Raw genomic sequence first — 18,737 nt, forward strand, 5'->3', positions numbered from 1 at the left:
AGAAAGGTACCAGTCACTGACAGGCACATAAACAAGACTTAAAGAAAGTAATCTTGTTTTTGTGCATACTAACAACTCAGCATCTCTACTACGTGTTGATTAAGTTATCTTCACACCTTAAATTACTTATATTCCACCAAGGAATTCCCATTATTGCAGGAAAGTCAAAAGAAAATGGTTAGAGGGGAAGCAATATGTATAATAGGTGCAAGAAACTCTTTAAGTCAACTATATAGGAAAGATACCTAATTAATTATATGTGCAATAACAAAAAACTGTTCACTAGTAGAGTTCTATGAATTACGCATAATACATGGGAGAAATGATTTAAATAACTGAGGTTTGGTTATTTAGCTGGCTATATTATCTAGTAATATCTCATTTTGAGGAGAATATGTCAAAATTAACTTTATTCTAGTCTGATTAAAAGTACTTGATAGTTGAAATCTGTCACTTGCCGCTACAGTGTTGCCCCATCAGCTGCTGGCTACTGTTCTGTTATAGGTGACACACAAAGTCATAAACACAGTGGGTCACTTCACAAATGTGAGGCATGCCGGAAATGCGAGTTGCTCTGTCGACAGTTAATTTTAAGAGACCAATGATTGAACTACAGCAGATGAATCATTTTGTAGCCCAATTAATTGAACTCATGTCCTAAGGTAACCACAACCTCATGATGTGCTATGTATCCATGAAAAAGGTGATCAGTGATCTGCAGCAGAACTAAAATCACAATTGCTTTGTTCACAGTGGTTAAAGCTAACATACATGAGCAAACTCAAGAACAAAAAAAAATCATTGCTAAAAGCAAACTGTACTTCTTGCTTTCATTGATTATCTGAAACTATCCTCATTCTGGCTACATGAGCTGTTGTGATACCAAACAACATGCAGCCCTCATTGGCACTTGATTGCATCATAGGTGATATAAGCACGTACCTATTGGAAAAAGAATGATAGGAAGAAAAATAAGAGTAAATAGAAAAGTCAATACAATGATGAAAATGACATGGCAAAGAAATAGAAATTTTGAAAAATTACATCCAAACCAATTAACTGAATATAAATAGTAATGAAATCTTTTCATTATATTTTGAAATTAAAAAAATTGCTAGTTCTCATGAGATTCAAACCCACGATCATCTGCATGACAAGTTTATACGCTATCAATTGCGCTTTGTGACAACAGGGGTTTAAGTAGTTATATATATATATATATATATATATATATATATATATATATATATATATATATATATATATATATATATAATGGAAGGAAACATTCCACGTGGGAAAAATTATATATAAATACAAAGATGAGGTGACTTACCGAACAAAAACGCTGGCAGGTCGATAGACACACAAACAAACACAAACATACACACAAAATTCAAGCTTTCGCAACAAATTGTTGCCTCATCAGGAAAGAGGGAAGGAGAGGGGAAGACGAAAGGAAGTGGGTTTTAAAGGAGAGGGTAAGGAGTCATTCCAATCCCGGGAGCGGAAAGACTTGCCTTAGGGGGAAAAAAGGACAGGTATGCACTCGCACACACGCACATATCCATCCACACATACAGACACAAGCAGACATATATATATATGACTGTGGTTATCCAGTTGCAATAATGAACTGCAGCCTTTAAAAATTCGACTTCATGCAAAGCTATCTAATGTAAGCTGATCTCCGTGATTATGATAATTGTATAAGTGACACTGAATTGCGTCTTGTGCAGAAGTATCCAATGTATTTGGTGAGTGCTATGTATGAAACATGTGTATTTCATTATCATTGTTAGGCACATATGTTGTTTTTGGTCTGGTTGTCATGTGTGACAAAATACAAAATAGTAACAAAGAGATAGAGGGGCTGGCCAGTACTTACCTCAGCTCAGTACAGCCAATAGATACACAAAAAACAGAACCAAAAATTTACGTTCCTAGCTTTCGGAACAAATGTTCCTTCATCAGGAAGGAGAGAGGGGAAAGAAAGGGAAGAAGGGAAAGTGGATTCAGTTACTCACAACCGAGGTTATGAAGCAACAGGGAAAGGAAAATAGGGAGAGTAGCAAGGATGGAGGCATGGTTGTCAGGGGGAAGCCAAAGATATTCTACTGTAAGTACTGTGCCAGCTTCAAACCAAAGAGGATGCATACAGAAGTAAAGAGGTATACAGTATAAAGATAAACACAACTATGTAGGATGAAAAGATGCGTGAATGGCTAAAGACGAAAGGGAAAGAGGAGAAGACTGAAGAGTAAATGGGAGTGAGGTGGTTTAACATAGGTTCAGTCCAGGGGGATGGCGGGATGAAAGGATGTGTTGGAGTGCAAGTTCCCATCTCCGCAGTTCAGAGCGACTGGTGTCGGGTGGGAGAAGCCAAATGGCACATATGGTGTTGCAGGTTCCTAGGTCCCTAGAATTATGCTGGAGGGCATGCTCTGCTACTGGGTATTGTACATCTCCTAGGCGGACAGTTCGTCTGTGTCCGTTCATGCGCTCAGCCAGTTTAGTTGTTGTCATACCGATGTAAAACGCTGTGCAGTGCAGGCATGTCAGCTGATAAATGACATGTGTAGTTTCACACGTGGCCCTGCCTTGAATTGTGTATGTTTTACCAGTAGCGGGGCTGGAGTAGGTGGTTGTGGGGGGATGCATGGGGCAGGTTTTGCAGCGGGGTCGGTTACAGGGGTAGGAACGGCTGGGTAGAGAAGGTAGTCTGGGAATATTGTAGGGTTTAACAAGGATGTTACGGAGGTTGGGGGGGGGGGGGGGGCGAGGAAAGGCAACTCTGGGTGGTGTGGGGAGAATTTTGTCAAGGGATGATCTCATTTCAGGGGTTGACTTGAGAAAGTCATATCCCTGGCGGAGTAATTTGTTGATGTATTCAAGGCCAGGATAATATTGGGTGACAAGGGGGATGCTTCTGTGTGGTCTGGGGGTAGGAACATTGTTGTTGGATGGGGAAGAATGTATTGCTCGGGAGATCTGTTTGTGGACGAGGTCTGCAGGATAGTTGCGGGAGAGGAAAGCACTGGTCAGGTTACTGGTGTAATTGTTGAGGGATTCATCACTGGAGCAGATACGTTTGCCATGAATACCTAGGCTGTAGGGAAGGGAACGTTTGATGTGGAATGGATGGCAGCTATCAAAGTGAAGGTACTGTTGTTTGTTTGTGGGTTTGATATGGACAGAGGTGTGGATGTGAGCTTCAACAAGATGAAGGTCAACATCCAGGGAGGTGGCTTGGGTTTTGGAGAAGGACCAGGTGAAATTCAGATTCGAAAAGGAGTTGAGGTTATGGAGGAAATTAAGGAGTGTTTCTTCACCATGAGTCCAGACCACAAAGATGTCATCTATAAACCTATACCAGGCCAGGGGAAGCAGCTGTTGGGTCTTCAGGAAAGCCTTCTCCATGCCGCCCATGAAGAGGTTAGCATAGGACGGAGCCATCCTGGTTCCCATGGCCGTTCCCCTGATTTGTTTGTAGGTCTGGCCTTCAAAAGTGAAGTAATTATGGGATAGGATGAAGTTGGTAAGCGTGATAAGGAACGAGGTTTTTGAAAGATCTTTGGGTGGGCGTTGGGAGAGGTAGTGCTCAAGGGAAGAGAGACCATGGGTATGTGGGATGTTTGTGTAAAGGGATGTAGCATCTATGGTGACAAGAAAGGTTTCAGGTGGGAGGGGAGTGGGAATGGATTTGAGGCGTTCTAGGAAGTGGTTTGTGTCTTTGATGTAGGATGGGAGTGTGCAGGTGATAGGTTGGAGGTGTTGGTCTACCAGAGCTGAGATACGTTCTGTTGGGGCTTTGAAGCCTGCTACAATGGGACGGCCAGGATGGTTCTCTTTGTGGATTTTGGGTAATAGGTAGAAGGTAGGAGTACAGGGCTCAGGTGGAGTGAGTAAGTCTATGGAAGCCGTTGTGAGGCCTTGTGAGGGACCTTGGATTTTTAGGATTTTCTGCAGCTCAGTCTGGATGGAGGGAATGGGATCCTGGGTAACAGCTTTGTAGGTTGAGGTGTCGGAGAGTTGACGCAGTCCTTCTGCCACATACTCCACATGGTCAAGTACCACAGTTGTGGAGCCTTTATCCGCCGGGAGGATGACAATAGAGCGGTCTGTTTTCAGCTCCTTAATGGCACGGGATTCAGCTGGGGTGATGTTGGGGGTTGTCGGGACGTTCTCCAAGATGGACTGGGAGGCAACACTGGATGTGAGGAATTCCTGAAATGTCTGCAAGGGATGGTTTTGGGGGAGGGGAGGAGGATCCCTTTGAGAAGGCGGTCGAAACTGTTCTAGACAGGGTTCAACACTGGGTCTAGTATTTGGGGGCTGTGTTTGGGTAGTGAAGTGATATTTCCAGTTGAGGTTCCAAGTGAATGAGAGGAGATCTTTAAGCAGGGCAGTGTGGTTGAATTTAGGCGTGGTGCTAAAGGTTAAGCCTTTTGATAGAACAGATGTCTCTGGAGGAGAGAGGGATCTGGATGAGAGGTTTAGAACTGAATTGGGGCTGGTGATATGTGGCATTTGACTGTGGTTATAGCTGAGAGGTGGTCTGTGGGGGGTATGTGCTGGGATGGGGAGATTGAGTAGGGTGGCTAGGCTAGGTTTGTTGGCTATGAGGGGGGTTTGTTGAAGGTTCTGTTGTGGTTGGTGTTTGTGAGGGATAGGGAGAGGGACCCCACTTCTTAGGTGTTGCACTAGCACTGTGGATAGTTTCTTCAGGTGGTGTGTGGCATGGAACTCAAGTTTGCAGCTGGCTTCTAGGATGATGTTCCTGAGTGTGTTCTCCAAGCAAGGGTTTGAGAGGTGGAGGACTTTGAAGAGAGATAGGAGCTGTTGAGAGTGGTGGTTACATGAAGTAGTGTAGAGATTCAGGACAAGTTGGCTAAGGGCTAAGGACTGAAGGTTCTGGAAGTCCAGAAGAGACTGGTGGAAGGAGGAATTGCACCCAGAGATGGGAACTTTTAAGGTAAGTCCTTTAGGGGTAATTCCAAAGGTTAAGCAGGACCGGAGGAAAAGTATGTGGGATTGCAGTTTGTCTACAGTGAATGCATGTTTCTGGAATGAATGTAAATAATGTGGTATAGGATTAGGGTACATAGTGGGTAACTGGTGGGTAGGGAAATTAAATAACTAAAGTTAAAATAGTAATCATAAGAAGGAATAAAACACGGAGGGAAGGACGAGAAAGAAAGAAATTGTGTTGGTAATGTTCAATACCAAAGGAAATACAAAATAGGAGTGCCAGACCCAGGATTCAGGATCCAAACACATCAAGAAAGAATGCCTGACATGGAACTGGAAGTGAACTGACCAACTATTGTGGCCGTTTGACAATGGCAAACGATTCAGGTGTGATGTTCAGCACTCTGATTGATGGAAACCAGCTCCAACACTTTAAGTATAAAATGCCATATATCAAGTATTTTAAATCAGGTTATAGTGATCTTATCTTGAGAGTAATGAAAAAAGTCTGGTCTCTACAGCTTTGTTCCAACACTCAAGCCCTTCTTCTCCTCTTAGTACTGTTATTAATAACAGTACCTGTTCCCTATCCTCGTGTCCCTTCATTGTAAACCACACTGCACCCTCCTCCTACCAACACCCAGTCTTCCACTCTCAGCTTCAAGACATACATCAACAGAATACACAAATTTACTGTTACATCACTCTTATGTACATTCAGTTTTGATGTGAGTCAGACAAATTGCACCACTGCTGCCCTAGATTCTAACATTTGAAAGTTGTCTAGAATTCACACAATTCACTGTAGACTCTACAATGCTGTCTCTCTCACTTGCAAATGCAAAAATATCACCAATACAACTTCATCCATTTCCAACAAATGCAGTCCTGAAGATGATGTAAAATGCTAACACAAATTTCTTTGGTGACTGTCACTCAATCAGAAAAGAGTTATTTGGGTGTAAAAATATGCACAACATAAATCTGTAATCTAATACTAACAATGCTGCTTCTTATGACATAGAATTTTCTCTTACAAAAAACTTGATGATATGTCATCCATGGCTGTGTAGTGCAGTAATACTGAATGGTTGTCTGCAATATCAATCAGCCTCCCAGGATGATCGTCTCCTTGTTGCCATCTATTACTGTGTCAAAAATTAGTTTCTCAGCAGCTTGTCTCAAAAATTGTTAAATGTTAGCAGAAAGTTTGAGCCTGACTGGTGCTGGTAATAATTTGAGCAAAATGTATCCTCTGCTGGTCTGGAGAATCCTCATGTTCATTAATCAAACAATGGAAAATCCAGGATCAAATGTAACAATACCAGAGAAGGAATGTTGTACGGAAGGGACTTCTTGGTATGGAATGGGTGGCAGCTGTCATAGTGGAGGTATTGCTGGTGGTTAGTAGGTTTGATATGGACGGAGGTACTGATGTAGCCATCTCTGAGGTGGAGGTCAACATCTAGGAAGGTGGCTTGTTGGGTTGAGTAGGACCAGGTGAAGCAAATGGGGGAGAAGTTGTTGAGGTTCTGTAGGAATGTGAATAAGGTGTCCTCACCTTCAATCCAGATAGCAAAGACATGTAGAGATGTAGGCATGACAACCAACAAGCTGTCTGTCTGCATGAACGGCCACCGACAAACTGTGGCCAAAAAGCAAGTGGACCACCCTGTTGCTGAACATGCTGCCAAACATGATATCCCTCATCTCAATGACTGCTTCACAGCCTGTGCCATATGGATCCTTCCCACCAACACCAGCTTTTCTGAATTGTGCAGGCGGGAACTTTCCCTGCAATAAATCCTATGTTCTCGTAACCCTCCTGGCCTCAACCTTCATTAGTCACTGTCCTCACCCACCCAGCCCCCTCCCTATTCCCATTCCAGCATCACACAGCCATCATTTCACTGCCACACCCAGTCTTTTAATTTCTTCTTTTTATTTCTCTCCTTTCCACTACTTACCCCCTCACCCCTCCACACCTTCTCTCCTGCCCTCCGTCTGAACTGCAACACTTCACTGTCTGCCACTCCCACCATACTATCCCTACCTCTCCCCATCCCAGCCTCCTCCTTACCCCCACCCAGTCGCCACTCCCACAAAGCACTGGTGCTGCTGCTCGCAGTGTGGTTTCAGTTCTCTGAGACTGCAGACATACGTGCAAGTTGCGTTTGCATGAGCGTGTGTGTATATGTGTGTGTGTGTGTGTGTGTGTGTGTGTGTGTGTGTGTGAGTCTACTGCTGACAAAGGCCTTTAATGGCCGAAAGCTATAATTGTGGGAATCTTTTTGTTGTGCCTATTGCGATTCAGCATCTTTGCTATATGGTGAGTTTCAACTTTCCTTCTCTGGTCACGTTCCTTAATTGTACATATTCCACATCTCACCAAAATCTCCTGATGGTCTGCTGTAAGATAGAAGATTTGTGAAATGATTGATAGAGTGTGTGGAAGCCTGCCAGAAAACAAAACTTTTCTTGCTTTCTTTTATTGTATGATGGCATGTTGTGCTCGGTAACTGAAAGGTGGCATTGGTTGAGTTCATGAAGCTCCACAGAGCATCTGTATACTAACTGTAGAACTACACACACACACACACACACACACACACACACACACACACACACACACACACACACACACACAAACAAAAGAAAAAGAAAAAACAGGTTGCCTTGGTAGTTGGCACAAATGCATCTGCAGTGTATCAGATTCTACTGGACACATAATCCACAATTATCTGGAGACTACCTCAATCCTGAAACACAGAAAATTGGCTGGACAGTGCCTATTTCACCTCACTGAGTGGTGGAAAATATTTCAATAGCAGTACCAAAGTGTGTAATGAGCCCTCTGTTCCCAATACGCATGTTCTGTGTCAGAACTAGGCTTGCAACTGTTCTACGTCAAGACCAGGTGGTAAAAAATTTTTAAAAATTTAGAACCCATGTTGTTGCTGTGGCCCTCAACCCAAATACTGATTTGATGCAGGTCTTTATGCTAGTCTGTCCTGTGCAAATCTCTTCTTCTCTGTGTAACTATTGCAGCATACAGCCATTTCAAACTGCCTACTATTGTCAAGCCTTGGCCTTCCTGATCAATTTCCTCCTGATGCCCCCCCCCCTGCCCCCCCCCCACCCCGCCCCTTCCCCACAATTCCTTCCATACCTCAGGATGTGTTCATCCCTTGTTTTAGTGAATTTGTGCTATAAAGTACTTTTCTCCCCAACTTGACTTAGTATCTCTTTGTCAGTTATCCTATCAACTCATCTTATTCTGAGAATAATTTTGGAATACCGTAATTCAAAAGCTTCTATACTCTAGTCATTACTATTTATTATCTATGTTTCGCTTTCATATAAGATTACATTACTGGCAAATACTTTCAGAAAAGACTTCCTAACACTTAAATTGATATTCAGTACCAACATATTTCTCTTTTCCAGAAGCACTTTCCTTGTTACTGGCAAACTGTTTAGCACATTAAGCACAGTAAAATTTCCATAAAAATGGAATGTTTTGGGAATTTATTTTACAAGATAATTGAGAGGCCCTGCACTGAGGCTTCTTAGTGGCAGATATAGTAAGCATGTGATTATTTTCCATGTGAGACATGGCAATGGTATGTAAAATCATTAACCTCACTTATTGTCAGTGTCCTTGTTGCTGCAAGAATAAGAATTCAGTGACAGGAGTAAGAAGTGGGAACAAAAGGTTAATGGGTGTTGTTGTTGTTGTTGTTGTGGTCTTCAGTCCTGAGACTGGTTTGATGCAGCTCTCCATGCTACTCTATCCTGTGCAAGCTTTTTCATCTCCCAGTACCTACTGCAACCTACATCCTTCTGAATCTGCTTAGTGTATTCATCTCTTGGTCTCCCTCTACGATTTTTACCCTCCACACTGCCCTCCAATACTAAATTGGTCATCCCTTGATGCCTCAGAACATGTCCTACCAACCGATCCCTTCTTCTAGTCAAGTTGTGCCACAAACTTCTCTTCTCCCCAATCCTATTCAATACTTCCTCATTAGTTATGTGATCTACCCATCTAATCTTCAGCATTCTTCTGTAGCACCACATTTCGAAAGCTTCTATTCTCTTCTTGTCCAAACTATTTATCGTCCATGTTTCACTTCCATACATGGCTACACTCCATACGAATACTTTCAGAAATGACTTCCTGACACTTAAATCAATACTGGATGTTAACAAATTTCTCTTCTTCAGAAACGCTTTCCTTGCCATTGCCAGCCTACATTTTATATCCTCTCTACTTCGACCATCATCAGTTATTTTGCTCCCCAAATAGCAAAACTCCTTTACTACTTTAAGTGCCTCATTTCCTAATCTAATTCCCTCAGCATCACCCGACTTAATTCGACTACATTCCATTATCCTTGTTTTGCTTTTGTTGATGTTCATCTTATATCCTCCTTTCAAGACACTGTCCATTCCATTCAACTGCTCTTCCAAGTCCTTTGCTGTGTCTGCCAGAATTACAATGTCATCGGCGAACCTCAAAGTTTTTATTTCTTCTCCCTGAATTTTAATACCTACTCCGAATTTTTCTTTTGTTTCCTTTACTGCTTGCTCAATATACAGATTGAACAACATCGGGGAGAGGCTACAACCCTGTCTTACTCCCTTCCCAACCACTGCTTCCCTTTCATGTTCCTCGACTCTTATAACTGCCATCTGGTTTCTGTACAAATTGTAAATAGCCTTTCGCTCCCTGTATTTTACCCCTGCCACCTTTAGAATTTGAAAGAGAGTATTCCAGTCAACATTGTCAAAAGCTTTCTCTAAGTCTACAAATGCTAGAAACGTAGGTTTACCTTTCCTTAATCTAGCTTCTAAGATAAGTCGTAAGGTCAGTATTGCCTCACGTGTTCCAGTGTTTCTACGGAATCCAAACTGATCTTCCCCGAGGTTGGCTTCTACTAGTTTTTCCATTCGTCTGTAAAGAATTCGTGTTAGTATTTTGCAGCTGTGACTTATTAAGCTGATAGTTCGGTAATTTTCACATCTGTCAACACCTGCTTTCTTTGGGATTGGAATTATTATATTCTTCTTGAAGTCTGAGGGTATTTCGCCTATTTCATACATCTTGCTCACCAGATGGTAGAGTTTTGTCAGGACTGGCTCTCCCACGGCCGTCAGTAGTTCCAATGGAATATTGTCTACTCCGGGGGCCTTGTTTCGACTCAGGTCTTTCAGTGCTCTGTCAAACTCTTCACGCAGTATCATATCTCCTATTTCATCTTCATCTACATCCTCTTCCATTTCCATAATATTGTCCTCAAGTACATCGCCCTTGTATAGACCCTCTATATACTCCTTCCACCTTTCTGCTTTCCCTTCTTTGCTTAGAACTGGGTTTCCATCTGAGCTCTTGATATTCATACAAGTCGTTCTCTTATCTCCAAAGGTCTCAGGCAAAAACGAATACAAACGCATCAAAAATGAGATCGACAGGAAGTGCAAAATGGCTAAGCAGGAATGGCTAGAGGACAAATGTAAGGAGGTAGAGGCCTATCTCACTAGGTTAATGGGTGTGATTGTTTATTTAAGTGTCTTTGGTGAAAACTGCATGGTAATCAGAGTAGTAGATCATGATATATTTCAATTTTAATCAAATATTGAAATCTGAATTTGTGGTAGTGTGCGGAGGTAGAAGGCAACCATTGTTGCATTGGTGGGGTGGCTGAACACCAAAGTATGGTGTGTTGTTATGGCAGGCTTCAGAGTGTACCTACTGGAAGTTTTTGGATGGCTGGCTGGATTTCAACATAGATCTTGTGAATGAAAGTAGGCTAAAAAATCAATTCCTAAGTCTATTATGTAGTTTCAGTCTATTTCCACACATACAAGAACCCACAAGAAAAACATATAATACAAACAGTCTTATAGATAATATATTTTCAAATGTACAATCCACAAAAGTGGAAGTAACAAATACTGATTTGGGATTATCAGACCATAATGCTCTTGTCCTCAAAATTCCTTCAGTGCCACTGCAAGAGAAAAAAATGTACTTCATGTATAAAAGAAAATTTTCCACTAAAAACTGTGTAGAATTTACAAATATCCTAACTAGTGTGTCCTGGGCAGAAGTGCTGTCCCTAACAAATATGAATGATGCATATAACACAACACTTTTTCTTCAATTTTCATGGGGTATTTTGAAATGTGCTTTCCGAAGCAGCTGTCAAGAATCACATCAAATCACATCACATCACAATACAAAGCCAAGTTTTTGGATCACAGTTGGCATCAAAACTTCTTGTGGAACTCTAAAGAGACTAAATTCAAAATTGAAGACATCTACAGAACAACAGTTCATGGAATATGTTAAGAATTACAAGAGGGTATATCAAAAAGTATGAGTAATGACAACTTAATAAGACAGTCTGATAACAAATCAAAAGCCATATGGGGTACTGTGAAGACTGAAACAGGAAAGATATCTGAAGCCCAGGATATCATTCTCAAAAACACAGAAAATGTCAATATTAAAAAACAAGATTTGTCAAATTACATCAACAATTATTTCATAAATGCAGCAACTTGATTAAGCTCAAAATTTACAAACTACAAAAAACCTGAATTTCCAAAGGCTACTTGTAGAATGAGGATAGATCCAACAGATGAACATGAAGTGTTCAAAGTAATAAAAAGCTTGAAACCTAAAATGTCAGCAGGAGTAGATGACGTGCCTGTTTTTATCATAACAAAGACAGCTGCACAAATCACAAGGCCCTTGACATACATAGCCAACTTATCATTTAGTGAAGGAGTGTTTACAGAAAAGATGAAAATGTCAAAAATGAAGCCATTATTCAAAAACAGCGACAAGCATAAGGTAGGAAACTATCGGCCAATATCCCTCCTTCCGGTATTTTCCAACATAATAGAAAAAAACAGAATCAACAAATATCTAAATGACCATAAGTTACTAAATAGAAATCAGCATGGCTTCCAGGGTGGTAAAAATACATAAATATCACTAATGTGCTACACTGAACAAATAATCAAAAATCTAAAAAAAGACAACAGTTTAATAGGAATAAATTTAGATCTCTCCTAAGTATTTGACATTGTCAATCAAGGCATTCTTTTCGAAAAACTGTAAGCATTAGATATTCATGGGACAGTCAAAAGTGGTTTGAATCATACCTACAAAACAGAACATGGATTGGAGGACTGATGTCAGATTACTCCAACCACAAAATAAATTTAGTATCAGATGGAAATAGGAGTGACACAAGTCAGTATTCTAGGTCCCTTATTGTTCCTTGTCTACACAAATGACTTTCACACCTCAGACAGAGCAGCAAAGGCCATACTATTCGCAGATGACACTAGTGTGATAATAGGTGCAACAAAGCAAATGCTACAAACAACTACTGATTAAGTAATAAAGAATGTCCATATTTGATTCAATGCAAACCAGTTGACATTAAAAACAAACAAAACAAATTATATGCAGTTTGGGAAAATATGTCAAAATGTAAATCATGATCTGTTGTTGGGTGACAAGGCCATAGACAGGGTGGCATCAACAAAATTGCTGGGGATTCATGTAGATGAAAATCTTAATTTTAAGAAACTTGTGCAGAAACTTAACTCAGCTTGTTTTGCTCTTAGAATTATTGCAAATGTTTGTACTGCAGAGGGTGCCAGGATGGCATATTTTGGCTATTTCTGTCTCTTGCAACATACGGAATAATATTTTGGGGTTCCGCCACTTGCCGTCTAAAACAAATCTTTCTGTTACAGGAGAGGGCTATTCAAATAATAACACACAGTCATCCACCGACACAATGCAAACCCTTATTCAACATGCTTAAAGTTCTAACAATACCTTCCTTATATCTATACAAATGTGTTTTAGATGTTAGGGTCCACCTTGCAGATTTTCAGACAAATACCGATTTGCATAAATACAATACTCGAAATAGCACAGCACTCCATACTCAGCGAACAAAAAGAACACACACACACACAGAGGTATGTGAGTCATATGGGTACAAAACTCTACAACATACTGCAAGCCAACATTGGAAAGTTAGAAGATGAAAGCAGATTTAAAGTAGAATTTAAAGAATTTCTATTTGAATGATGTTTTTACTCGTTAAATGACTATTTAGGCTAATAAATAACTCAGATAATGTTTATATTAAGGAAAAACTGAAAACACTGTCTTTCATCCCTTAAAGTTTCTGTTAATTTTTTAAATCTGGTGGACAGCTGTTGAGTGTGGTAAAATCTTTACTCAATTATTGTAGTGAATATAAGGACTTCCTGTTTAGGGAAGACAAAAGTAAAGCCTGAGGGCAAACAGACTATGCAGTTACAATACTGTTAGTATACATGTATAAAAAGTTGTATTATTGTGTCTTGTATGACCAAGTATCATTCTTTGAACATTTTTTTCTACAATTTTGTATGTATTATTCTTTGTACTATTTAATGTAAAATGTAAAGAAGGTTGTAAAATGTAAAGAATGTTGTATACATGGAAGAAGCCTGGAGATACTGACAGGTTTCAGATAGATTATATAATGGTAAGACAGAGATTTAGGAACCAGGTTTTAAATTGAGAGACATTTCCAGGGGCAGATGTGGATTCTGACCACAATCTACTGGTTATGAACTGTAGATTAAAACTGAAGAAACTGCAAAAAGGTGGGAATTTAAGGAGATGGAACCTGGATAAACTGAAAGAACCAGAGGTTGTACAGAGTTTCAGGGAGAGCATAATGGAACAATTGACAGGAATGAGGGAAAGAAATACAGTAGAAGAAGAATGGGTAGCTTTGAGGAATGCAGTAGTGAAGGCAGCAGAGGATCAAGTAGGTAAAAAGACAAGGGCTACTAGAAATCCTTGGGTAACAGAAGAAATATTGAATTTAACTGATGAAAGGAGAAAACAAAAATGCAGTAAATGAAGCAGGCAAAAAGGAATACAAACGTCTCAAAAATGATATTGACAGGAAGTGCAAAATGGCTAAGCAGGGATGGCTAGAGGACAAATGTAAGGATGTAGAGGCTTATCTCACTAGGGGTAAGATAGATACTGCCTACAGGAAAATTTAAGAGACCTTTGGAGAAAATAGAACCACTTGTATGAATATCAACAGCTCAGATGAAACCCAGTTCTAAACAAAGAAGGGAAAGCAGAATGGTGGAAGGAGTATATAGAGGGTCTATATAAGGGCTATGTACTTGAGGACAATATTATGGAAATGGAAGAGGATGTAGATGAAATGGGAGATATGATACTGCGTGAAGAGTTTGACGGAGAATTGAAACAGCTGAGTCGAAACAAAGCCCTAGGAGAAGACAACATTCCATTATAACTACAGACAACCTTGGGAGAGCCAGTCATGACAAAACTCTACCATCTGGTGAGCAATATGTAAGAGACAGGCGAAATACCCTCACACTTCAAGAAGAATATAATAATTCCAATCCCAAAGAAAACAGGTGTTGACAGTTTAATAAGTCACGACTGCAAAATAATAATGCGAATTCTTTACAGACAAATGGAAAAACTGGCAGAAGCCGACCTCAGGGAAGATCAGTTTGGATTCCGTAGAAATATTGGAACACGTGAGGCAATACTGACCCTACAACTTATCTTAGAATATAGATTAAGGAAAGGCAAACCTACGTTTCTAGCATTTGTAGAATTTTGACAATGTTGACTGGAATACTCTCTTTCAAATTCTGAAGGTGGCAGGGGTAAAATACAGGGAACGAAAGGCTATTTACAATTTGTACAGAAACCAGATGGCAGTTACAAGAGTTGAGGGGTATGAAAGGGAAGCAGTTGTTGGGAAGGGAGTGAGACAGTGTTGTAGCCTATCCCCGATGTTATTCAAAAGAAAAATTTGAAGTAGGTATTAAAATCCATGGAGAAGAAATAAAAACTTTGAGGTTCACCGATGACATTGTAATTCAGTCAGAGACAGCAAAGGACTTGGAAGAGCAGTTGAACGGAATGGACAGTGTCTTGAAAGGAGGATATAAGATGAACATCAACAAAAGCAAAATGAGGATAATGGAATGTAGTCAAATTAAGTCGGGTGATGCTGAGGGAATTAGATTAGGAAATGAGACACTTAAAGTAGTAAAGGAGTTTTGCTATTTGGGGAGCAAAATAACTGATGATGGTTGAAGTAGAGAGGATATAAAATGTAGACTGGCAATGACAAGGAAAGCATTTCTGAAGAAGAGAAATTTGTTAACATCGAGTACAAATTCAAGAGTCAGGAAGTCGTTTCTGAAAGTATTTGTATGGAAGTGAAACATGGACGATAAATAGTTTGGACAAGAAGAGAATAGAAGCTTTTGAAATGTGGTGCTACAGAAGTATGCTGAAGATTAGATGGGTAGATGACATAACTAATGAGGGGGTATTGAATATGAATTGGGGAGAAGAGGAATTTGTGGCACAACTTGACTAGAAGAAGGGATCGGTTGGTATGACATCTTCTGAGGCATCAAGGGCTCACCAATTTAGTATTGGAGGGCAGTGTGGCGGGTAAAAATCATAGAGGGAGACCAAGAGATGAATAGACTAACCAGATTCAGAAGGATGTAGGTTGCAGTAGGTACTGGGAGATGAAGAAGCTTCCACAGGATACAGTAGCATGGAGAGCTGCATCAAACCAGTCTCAGGACTGAAGACCACAACAACAACAACAAGTATGAATGCAAACAGTCAGTCATGCGGGCAGTGCTTTTAATTGGTGTTTCAAAGCACATTTTTGCTGGTGGCAGTATCTGCATGGAGTTAGGTGAATTAAACAAAGCTTATGGGACAGCATACATTTTGCTTAACCAAATGCCAGTAAGTTGGATGATGCTAATTGTCTGGTTGTGTACTGGCTCAGTGTTGGTACAGATTATTGATGATGGCCATTTGGTCATGACAGTGGGGTAGTTTGTGTCTTGAAGAAATCATGTGACTTACTGCCAGAAGATTCCGAAATATCCACAATTCATGTCTAAGTCCCACGTGGCAGAGCAGCAAAGTGATTGCACTGGCATGTGTAAGTAGCTAATATGGCATGTGGAACTCTATTGTAGGCTGGAATTAGTTTCAGTCTCACAAGCTCTTTGAATTCTGATGAGGGCTAATATCAACTTTGCACAAACATTGTAACATGTATATACCAACTTAACTGGAGGTCAAAGGGCCTTGATAATATTTTCGATTTTACCAGATTAGTTTATTTTTTCTTTAATGGTGTACCAGTCCCTTATACAGTGTTGTTGTATACATGTATGGTTCAATTGTAAATGACGTGCCAGAACCTGTAACTGAAATAGTGATCATGTATGCTGATAACACTTCACTATTAAACACAAGTAAATCTGCAAAGGACCTTGAAATCAGGAGATGTTTAGAGATGCCTGAGGCATACAAATATTTGGAGGGGGGGGGGGGGGGGGGTGCAACCTTTTCATAAAGGGAAGTAAAACAATTTGCGGGATCTGTTCAAAAAATTTCAGAACATTCATAATTTCGCGTAAGTGATGTGTTGGAGCGAAATGCTGCTGGCATCCCTGCACACACATCTTTTTAATGTGTAACTGCCAGAATTTTAACTGTTATATGTCTATTAATTACTGTTCAGTGCTGTATTGAGTAGAACATAATGTCATACAGTTTGCAAATTTCGAGGTGGCAGAGTTAGAAAAACAACACGTCTGCAATAAATTTTGTGCGAAACTCAAGAAAACCTTTACACAGATACACCAAATGATGCAAGAAGTCTATGGTGATGAGTGCTTAAGCTGTATCTGGTGTTGCACATATGATTTAAAAGTGTCCAGGCAGAAGTTAAAGATGACCTTCATTGAGGATGCCCTTCGTTGTCTACCAAGTTAGTGAACTGTTTATAGATGTTGACTCTGAAATTATTGGTATATCTGAACACTTCTTAACTAAGAAGATAATTCAGAGGCTTCGTTTACCAGGATACAGTTTGGCTGGCAGCTTTTCTAGGAGCTCTTTGCGGTGTGGGGGAGTAGCCATGTATGTGAAAAACGGTATCCCATTTGAGTCAATTGATGTTTCAAAGTACTGCACTGAAAAGGTGTTTGAATGTTGTGCAGGTGTGGTTAAATTTAGTGGAGCTAAACTTCTTACTGTTGTTATTTATAGATCCCCAGACTCTGATTTCACAACATTTTTGCTAAAGCTAGAGGAGGTTCTTGGTTCACTTTATAGGAAATACAAAAAGTTAGTTATATGTGGTGGCTTCAATATTAATTGTATAAGTGATTGTGCGAGGAAAAGGATGCTGGTAGACCTCCTTAATTCATATAATCTTATGCAAACCGTATTCTTTCCAGCGAGAGTGCAAGGGAACAGTAGAACAACCATAGACAACATTTTTGTTCATTCCTCATTACTAGAAGGGCACTCTGTTAGCAAAAAGGTGAATGGCCTTTCAGATCATGATGCACAAATTTTAAGTCTAACAGATTTTTGTGCTGCAACACATGTTAAATATAGTTATCAACTTTTTAGGAAAGCTGATCCAGTTGCTGTAGAGACCTTTGTAAACCTTATCAAGGAACAAGAGTGGCAAGATGTTTATAGTGCTGATACAGTAGACGATAAATATAATGCTTTCCTCAAGACTTTTCTCGTGCTCTTTGAAAGTTGCTTCCCGTTAGAACTTTCAAAACAGAGTACTAGCACAAACAGGCAGCCTGGGTGGCTGACTAAAGGGATAAGAATATCTTGTAGAACAAAGTGGCAATTATATCGAAACGTTAGAAACAGTCACAATCTAAATGCAGCAGCCCATTACAGACAGTATTGTAAGGTGCTTAAAAAAGTTATTAGGAAGTCAAAAAGTATGTGGTATGCAGACAGAATAGCTAAGTCTCAGGATAAAATTAAAACCATATGGCCAGTCGTAAAGGAAGTGGCTGGTCTGCAGAGACAGGTCGAGGATATAGAATCAATGCGTAGTGGGAATGTCCGTGTTACTGATAAGTCGCATATATGTACAGTATTTAATAATCATTTTCTGAATATAGCAGGTGAACTAAATAGAAACCTAGTCCCAACAGGGAATCATATAGTGCTCATAGAAAAAAGTGTTCCGAGACTGTTACCTGAAATGCTCCTCCATGATACTGACAAGAGGGAGATTGAGTTAATAATTAAATCATTAAAGACCAAGAACTCTCATGGATATGACGGGGTATCTAGCAGAATACTGAATATTGTTCTATGTATGTTAGCCCAGTACTTAGCCATATCTGTAACTTTTCCTTTAGGAGTGGTCGGTTTCCTGACCGATTAAAGTACTCGGTAGTGAAGCCGCTTTATAAAAAGGGAGACAGGGATAATGTTGACAATTATAGACCTATTTCTATGCCATCAGTGTTTGCTAAAGTTATCGAGAGGGTTGTGTATACAAGGTTACTGGAGCATTTAAATTCACATAATTTGCTGTCAAATGTACAGTTTGGTTTTAGAAATGGCTTAACAACTGAAAAAGCTATAGTCTCTCTTCTCTGTGAGGTTTTGGACAGATTAAATAAAAGATTGCGAATGTTAGGTGTTTTCTTTGATTTAACGAAGGCTTTTGACAGTGTTGACCACAAAATATTACTGCAGAAGTTGGACCATTATGGATAAGGGGAGTAGCTTACAATTGGTTCGCCTCTTACTTTAAGAACAGAAAGCAGAAGGTAATTCTCCGCGATATTGAGAGTGGTAGTGATGTTCAGTC

The 18,737-nt window shown here is 40.0% G+C and overlaps 1 protein-coding gene across 2 annotated transcripts in view; it reads right to left on the minus strand.

Annotated features, from left to right (window-relative positions):
• LOC124790050 (transmembrane 6 superfamily member 1-like) overlaps positions 1-18,737 on the minus strand; it is a 203,056-nt gene that overhangs the window by 41,797 nt on the left and 142,522 nt on the right. The window lies entirely within an intron of this gene.

Source organism: Schistocerca piceifrons, chromosome 3 (genome assembly GCF_021461385.2).
Source record: "Schistocerca piceifrons isolate TAMUIC-IGC-003096 chromosome 3, iqSchPice1.1, whole genome shotgun sequence".
NCBI lineage: Eukaryota > Metazoa > Arthropoda > Insecta > Orthoptera > Acrididae > Schistocerca > Schistocerca piceifrons.